The 8,363-nt window shown below is 50.9% G+C and overlaps 1 pseudogene; it reads right to left on the bottom strand.

The window, feature by feature from the left end:
- Nucleotides 1-1,716: 1,716 nt before the first annotated feature.
- On the bottom strand, nt 1,717-7,634 carry LOC100580366 (annotated as a pseudogene).
- Between the last annotated feature and the right edge of the window lie 729 nt (nt 7,635-8,363).

Raw genomic sequence — 8,363 nt, 5'->3', positions numbered from 1 at the left:
TTGCCATGTTGGCCAGGCAGGTCTTGAACTCTTGACCTCAAGTGATCCACCTGCCTCAGCCTCCCAAAGTGCTGGGATTACAGGTGTGAGTCACTGTGCCCGGCCTGATGTCTACAACTTTTAAATTATTCAGAAAAAAAATTATACAGACATCTAAAGATGAGGTAAATGTGGCCAAAAATTAACAATTGATGAATCTATAGGGTAACCACAAAGTATGGAAACTTTTTTTTTTTAAATTTTTTGGACGCAGAGTCTTGCTGTGTTGCCCAGGCTGGTCTCAAACTCTTGGGCTCAAGTGATTCTCCCGTCTTGGCCTCCCCAAGTGCTGGCATGAGCTTGGCCATCATATTTTTCTATAGATTGAAGATGTTCTTGATGGCATTATGAATATTTGCCTATTTCCAGACTTACAGCTACATAGTAGACAAAGGATATAGGGCCTCCAATGAACTATTCTTTCATCTTTTCTGTAGGTCTGAAATCCTTCAAAATAAAATGTAGGGAGTGGGGGAAGGAATTTCAGCCCTAGGCTAAGCTTCTAGTCCTGAAATCAGGATTCCATGCTCTAGGAAGGAGCTCAAAGGAGAGGACCACAGTCAAGACAGGCTCCAGATGTGTTTATTAGGCTATTTAAATAGAACCATGTGACCATTTCTGTAGGTAAAAGGACAAAGAAGAATTACAAACACTTTGGGTCTTTCCTGAATTCTCTCCCCTTTCTCTGGTCAACTCCACCCACCTTCACTCTCAAAGGAAAGGCACAGGGGGAGGAAGTCAGTGAGGGGACTCAGGAGAGTCTGCGTGGCTCCTACCACCCCACACATATTCTGGTTTCCCGAAGATAAGAGGCAAGGCTTGCTCTGATCTTTCCCAGTTCTCAGAGTCCAGCAGGCCGCTGTGCTGGACACATACATGGATCCACCAACATGTATCAGTCCTTCTGTGTTCTCTCCTGCATGGTAGAGGCTGGAAGCCTAAGAACTATATTCCTCAGAATTTCCTGCCAGCCAGGATTTGCTTTAAAGTCCACTAATGAGAGGCACTTCTAGAAACCATGATTCCTTTTCCAGCAGTGGCAGACAGCAGGCATGAGGTTTTGTAGCATCTTCTGAGCACTTTCCAGTACATCATCTGCTTTTGTGCTGCTGGAAGCTGAGACCATCAGCAGGAGTTTTCTGTGCTCCTGCACGTTGCTGATTTCTGACAGTTGCTACTGGCTTTCTCCAATTTTCACTTCTCTGTCCCTTTCAGTGGTTTTATAAATACTTCATTCCTATAGTAGATCCCTTCCTGCTTATATTAATAATACCTAGAGGGGACATGGTTTTCCTGACTCATCCAGCTGTCTTAGGACCTTACTCCAAAGTAAGGAAGGCTTCTCTTGGGGAGGTAATTGCCTGTAGAAAGATTTCCAAACACTGTCCATTATTTGATGCCAAAAAGGTAAACAGAAGCTGATGTGGGTGGTAGGCAATTCCCAGCCATGGAACACATGCTGGACTGTGAGTCCTGAGAAGCTGAATGGGATGCCGGTTCCCCGACCAGAAATGTCCTCCCATCTACCTCACTGCTGCCATTCCCCTGGGGATGCCAGGGCTGGGCAATGACCACATGGAGCAGAGACGGCACCCAACAATGCAGAAGAGATGTCTGCAGTACCGACCCAGCTCTCAAAACCCACCTGGCATTACCCTGGAACACAGGAACATTTTGTCATCCTCCTAGCACAGGGGAGGGGGTTCTCTGCTGCCAGGCCTCTTGGAGCTGAGGCAGGAGGGTCAGCAAGGAGAGTCCAGCACAGCCAGACCCTCCCAGGAACACCGAAGGCCCCTGGAAAACCAAGAGCCTGAAGGTGACTACTTCATCTTGCCAATTTCAAGCCCATCCCCCAGCAGGGCCAAGCCCCCAGCACCTGCAGGCCCCTCCTTACCAGTCAGTCTTTCTCACTTCTCCTGGGTCTGTGGAGAGCTGTAGTCAGGGCTCCTTGGGATGCCTCAGCCCCCTCTGCCCAGCACCCCCCAACACACCTGTGATCCAGCTAGAGTAGGCCCCGCTCAAGCAGCTCCTGCACCTCCTTGTTCGCTCCAAACATGTCCCACAGGGTCAGCTGGGGCTCAAACTGCTGCCAGTGCTGGTGAGCCAGAGGGTCAGAGTGGGGAGCTGGCCTGGCTACTCTGGGCCATGAAGTGGGGTGTGGTGAGAGGTGGGGAGGGTCCAGTCCAGCATGGAGATCTCAGCAGCTGACATGCGTGAAACCAGAACCAGGCCAATGGGCCAGCAGGGAGGAGGGCACCTTCACTCCTGTTCCACTGAGGCTGGAACCCAGCTTCCAGCCAAGCCAGGCCTTCCTCTATGCCTCCTCTCTTCCCTCCCCTCTCAGCCAGCTCTAGCCAGGGCTTTATGGCTCTGCCTTATCCAGAGCAGCTCTGGGTTTGCTTGATCGTTATCTACTGTGCTTCCTATGAGAGGTTTCAGTGCTCCCTAAAAACAAGTGGAAACCCTTTATCTATCTCTTGCTTCACAGAGCTCAGAAAATTGAGGTTGAGAGAGGTGAAAGGATTTGTGTCCAAGGCTGCAGTAAAACGAGGGCTGAACTTGGGTCTCCGCAGCCCTGGTCTAGGGTTCTTAGCTATGCACCACTGCTCACTGCTTCTGCCCATCAGGCCTCAGCTGGACCGGGCCCCACTTCTAGCTGCCAATCTCACAGAATTGGAAGTATATGTGTGTGGGGGGTGGCAGGGAGGGGGCATTGATTCTGCAAGACTTAGGAGGGAGTGGTGTGCAAGAATCCCAAGTCCTTACCTGGTGAGTGATCCCCACGTCGGTGCGTAGCCCCAGGGCCAAAACTTCCTCCAGCCTCAAAGAAAAATCATCAAGGAGTCTTAGACAGGAGGCCTGTGTTCCTCCCATTCTCCAAATTCTACACTGGGATGCATTTAGAGAGGCTAACAGGGACCATACAGTATGTGGCAAGGCAGGGGCCAGGGCAAGACAGGAAATAAAAGATGTACAAATAGAGGTGGTCTTGGGGTATGGGGACCCTGGGGGAGAGCCCTGTGCCCTTGGATGCTCACAGCTCCAGCCTGCCCAGGGGGACATGCTTCCGGGTGCCATGGCCAAACAGCATCACCTCCTTCATCCAGTTGTCAGGCTCCAGTGTCTGGATCCGAGCCTCCCGGGTGTGGCCTCCAGCCCCCTGGGGCATATATCGCCCATGGGCCCCTGACAACATCAACAACCATCCCCACATTAATGGGTGTTAATACTATGTGCTTTACCAGATTTAAATCATGTGGTTCCTGGAGCAACTGCCTCTAAGACACTGGAAATGTAAATTCTTTTTCTTTTCTTTCCTTCTTTTTTTTTTTTTTTTTTTGAGGTGGTGTCTCACTATGCTGCCTAGGCTGGTCTTGATGCCTGGGGTCAAACGATCTTCCCACCTCAGCTTCCCAAGTAGCTCAGATTAGAGGCACGTGACACCAGGCCCTTTTTGTTTTTTCTTTTTTTTTTTTTTTAAATCATCTATCCCAAAATGCCAAGACATATAAATTCTTGGGCTCTCCTCTAGCCCTGTCCAATTGGGAATTCTGAGGGTGGGTCCCAGCAGCCTGGCTTTTAACAAGCCCTCCAGGAGATTCTCATACACACTAAAGGCTGAGAACCACAGTGCAAGGTGCGACATTAAGCCCCTTACAATTCATGCTCAACGGTTCTATAGGGAGGTATTATTTTTTGCCACATTTTACATATGAGAAAATAGAGGCTTGGAGAGGTTAATGTGGCCCAAGTTCACACACCACGACATTCCTCTCCTGAGTCATCTTTTCTGTAGTTCACGGGACTCACCAGCCCAATGCCAAGGTACTGACCACACTGCCAGTAAGTCCAATTGTGGGTACTGAGCGCTCCCTGCGGGGAGGGAGGAAATAGTGCAGAGTGAAGAGGGCGGGCCTCGTTTTTGACTCAGGTAAGGGGCCCCAGGTTAGAATGTCCCACCATCTCAGCCAGATCCTTCTCTGCAGAGGTCACAATGCCCCGGTCACACTGCAGTCTGCCATCCTCCACCTCCAGCCATCAGCCCCAGAACTTACATTCCGGGCAAAGTTGGAGACCTCATACTGGTGGAAGCCAGCCTCCGAAGAACGGCCCGCCCCTCTGGTACATCTCAGCTGGAGCTCCGGGTCAGGGGCTGGAAGGGCACCCCGCTGCACCTGGCGAAGAGTGCGGTTCCCCGCTCCAGGACAGCTGGTAGAGGGAGAGGTGGTCATCACAGTGGTGCAGCAGTTCCTGCAGCTGCCCAAGCCACGGCCCCACCTGCTGTGCGGCAGCCCCAGCATCAAGTCCACAGACACGCGCCCGGGAAAGAGGCGCCGGGCCTCTGCCAGCGTCCGCAGAGCATCGCAGGCCGAGTGCGTCGTCCCAACAGCCGGAGCTCAGTGTCATCTAGGGACTGGGAAAAGAGGGTGGGTGTAAGCATACCAGCAGCTCAGAGAGAGACAAGAACGCTCACCCCATTGTAGACACTGATACAGGGAGAATGCAGCATGTGGCAGGCAGCCGGAAGGCAGGAGGGGGAAGGTCAAGCTGGCACCAACAGCTGCCATTCACAGAAGGTCGCTATGTGCCAAGCTCTTTTATGTGGTGTCTAATTTAATCTTGTAACCCTCCAATATTAGTTCTAATTTACCGATGAGAAAACTGAGGTTCAGAGGTGTTAAGTAACTTGCTCAAGGCCATACAGTTGCAAAGTTCGACCTGGAATTTAGGACTGTCTGACTCCAAATCAACAGTCTTATTTACTTTACTTTTCAATTTTAAATAATTCTAACCTATAGAAAAGTTGAAAGAAAATCACAAAAAAACCCTTCATCTAGATTCACCATTTGTCCATACTTGTTTCTCTTTAACATACATACCTGTTATTATGCTGAATCATTTAACAGTAAATTATAACCAGCACTGTCCAAAAGAACTTCTGCAATGGTGGAAATGTCGTATCTGTACTGTCCAATATGATAGGTAGTAGCCACATGTGGTTATTTAAATTTAAGTGAATTAAACTTAACTTACCACATTTCAAATGCTCACTAGTCTGTGGCTAGGGCCACTATATGAATAGCAGTTATAGATATTATACTCCCTAACCTCTAAATACTTAGGTGTGTATTTCCTAAAGAACAAGGACATTCTCTTACATAACTGCAATCCAATTACAGAGTTCAGGAAATGCAACACTGACACAACACCATTACATAATACATTGTCATATTCAAATTTGGCTAATGGTCCCAATAACATCTACTGTAGTAATTTCCTCCTTCTTCCCAGTCAGGGGCCACACATTGTATTCAGCTGTCTCTTGTCTCCTTTAGATTCTCAGCCTTTCTTTGTCTCTCATGACATTGGCATTTTTGAAGAATACAGGCCAGTTGTTTAAAATGAAGAATTTAATGAATTTAAATAAATTATGATTATTTCGAATTATAATTATTTAAATGAATTATTTAAAATGAATAATTTCTAGAGATTGGTTGTATAACACTGTGCTTATAGTTAACAGTGCTGTACATTTAAAAACCTGTTAGGAGGGTAGATCTCGTGCTGTCTGTTCTTACCACAATAATTTTGTAAAAGTCTCTTAATTCAGGGTTTCCTGACGATTAGATTCAAGATATGCACTTTGGGGGTAAGAATATCTTAGAAGTGATGTGTTTCTGTCAGCATATTCCATCAGAACAAAGCCCACAACCCGGAAGTCCTACGGAAATATCAGAGGTCAACCTGAGAGGACTAGGTTTCTCCCTACTTAAAAACCGTCAATGGCTCCCTATCATTACTAGGACAAAACCCACACTCCTTGGTAGGCACCAAGGTTTTGGACTCTACCTTGCAGCCTTGTCTCCAGCCTCTCCAGTCACAAGGAATGACTCACAGCTCCCCCAAAACATGCAGGCTCTTCCATGTCCTGTGTCGTTTCCTCCACACCCCCTCACCTGGTGAACTCCTCCTCTTCATTCAAACATCATCTCCTCCAGAGAAGTTTCAGTGATTTCATCAGAGTGACCCCTTCAGGCTGTACTCTAGAAGCCTTTTATAGAGACCCCTTTACAGGTGACATTTACCATGCTGCAATAATTTGGCTACATGTCTGCATCCCACTGTCTCAGTCATGTAGCAAATCTTTTTGACCACCTACTATGTGCCAGGCACTATGGTAAGTGCTCGAAATAGAAAGCCACACCTGATCCCTTTCTCATAAAGTTTGTGGGTCTATGACAGCAGCAGACAATTAAGGAGTTACAAAAGTGTCGCACTAGGCCCTACTGTGTCCCTGGCACCAGAAGGTGCTCAATGTTGCCCAGTGAATGAATGTGACCAAAGAGGAGATGGCACTGAAGGGCGGGGTGCACTGGATGGGGTGGGTGCCATGGGTTACCTGGGAGGCCTATAGACAACCTGTTGACCCCTGCTGCCCCGAACTCTGCCAGTCTGGAGCCCGGAGCTGAAGTAGGATTAGCCTCCAATGTGACTTCCGAGTCTGCAGGCAGGTGGGCTGTCTGTGCCACAGCCTCCAGGACAGCAGCCAACGTGTGGGGACTGGCTAGACTGGGGGTCCCCCACCAAAGAACACAGACTCCACCCTGGGGAAAGAGGATGGAGAAATGAGACCTGGGGGAGCCCTCTGGGTTGCCTGCACCTATCCCCACCACTCCTCCAAATATTTCCCAAAACGCTGCCTACAGCCCCCACTACCCACCATTGCACCCCGCTGAGCCGCAACAGCGTCTGCGCTTCGGTCACCAGACACTTCTGCATGCAAGCCTCCTCCACGTGGCGAGGGATGTACTTGTTGAAGTTGCAGTAACTGCAGCGCTTCTCGCAGTAAGGCCCCTGGGGGCAATGAGTGCACGTGCGCGGTGAGAGCTGCCCTGGCCACTTCCAGGGTTCAGTCGCACACATCCCCGACCCACCCCCACCCTAACCGAGGTCCTTCCACAGTAGCTAGGACATCTAAGCCACACAACTCCCCAAGGCAGGTCGCACTGGGGGTGATTACATCCACTTCAAATGTGAGAAAACTGAGGCTCACTCCTTTGTTACGGCTGCCTCTTCCAACAGCAGACGTCAGGAAGGAACTCAACCCAAGCTCTTTCTGGGATCATGTAAGTTTCAATACAATTTTTCCTATGGGCCATTTTCCCAGCTACCGAATCGAACACCGCTCTTAAAAAAAAATTTGTCTTGCTAAGAGGAAAATTGTTAATGAAAATTTGAACCATTTGGTCAGAGTCGCGAGCCGGTGAGTAGGAGAGACTTCAGGTTTCTGGACCAAGTCATTTCCCTGCCAAGGCACAAGGTCCCATCCCAGACCTCGTACGGGGGCACGGAAACACAGCAGGCGGGTTCACAGAGTGACAACCGCCACCTGGGTTTGGACCGCCACGGTCACAGCCACGGCTGCGGCCACACACCGTGGGCTCCGCCCCGCCCCTACTCACGTGTACGTAAAGCGCCGCGCGCCGGCCCGCAGGCTCAGGACTCGGGGACTCTCCTGCGTTCTCCACGCGGCGGCTCCTCTGGGCCGCTCTGGCTGCTGCCGCCCAGACGCGGCCCGGGTCCGGGAACGCCATGGCGCCCAGCGCAGCGCAGGGGCACGGACCCCACAGGAGACGCGGCCAGGGATCACTGTGCGTGCGCAGGCCGGTGGAAGGAAGAGGGGCTGCGTGGACCGCGCGACGAGAGGGCCCGGGCCCGGGGCTGCGGCGCTACCTGCGGGCGCCCGGCGCTCACCGCGGCCGCCTGTCGGTTCTTTCCCCAGGCCGCGGGGCGGGCTGCCTGCCTTTTGGGCACCTGTTGCCGGGCGAGTTCCCGGAACCCATCCAGGAGCTCTCTAGATCGTTCAGTCAATTCCTTGACATTTGATGTGCCTGGCTCAGAAACTGGCGCTGGGGACATCTAGGTGCATAAAGCCGGTTGCATTCTGACAGGGAGAGAGGCAAGCCACCGGCCAGACAGGCAAGACGTGATTAATTCCGTGCCTGCTGGACACCCGGAGCCGTGTGCCTCAGTGCTGTGAGGTCATCTGTTGTAAGAGTGTGGGAGTCAGTAGGGCAGAAGAGACACTTTGGCTGGATCTTTTAATTTCATTTACAAAATTTGGGAGAGGGGAGGTCTTGAACCTCTTCGGCCTCAAGCGATCCTCCTGCCTCAGCATCCAGAATAATAAGGATTACAGGCATGAGCCACCACCAGGGCTATGCACGGGATCTTGGAGGAGCAGGAAAATCCCAGGGCAATTGGCTTGGCCGGGGAGAGTAGGCTGTTTTGGGTCAGGCCAACCCAAGCATCTGCAGGTGTAC

Source organism: Nomascus leucogenys, unplaced genomic scaffold, assembly GCF_006542625.1.
Source record: "Nomascus leucogenys isolate Asia unplaced genomic scaffold, Asia_NLE_v1 001114F_53530_qpd_obj, whole genome shotgun sequence".
Classification (NCBI taxonomy): Eukaryota; Metazoa; Chordata; class Mammalia; order Primates; family Hylobatidae; genus Nomascus; species Nomascus leucogenys.
This window is presented reverse-complemented; position numbering and strand designations above follow the sequence as displayed.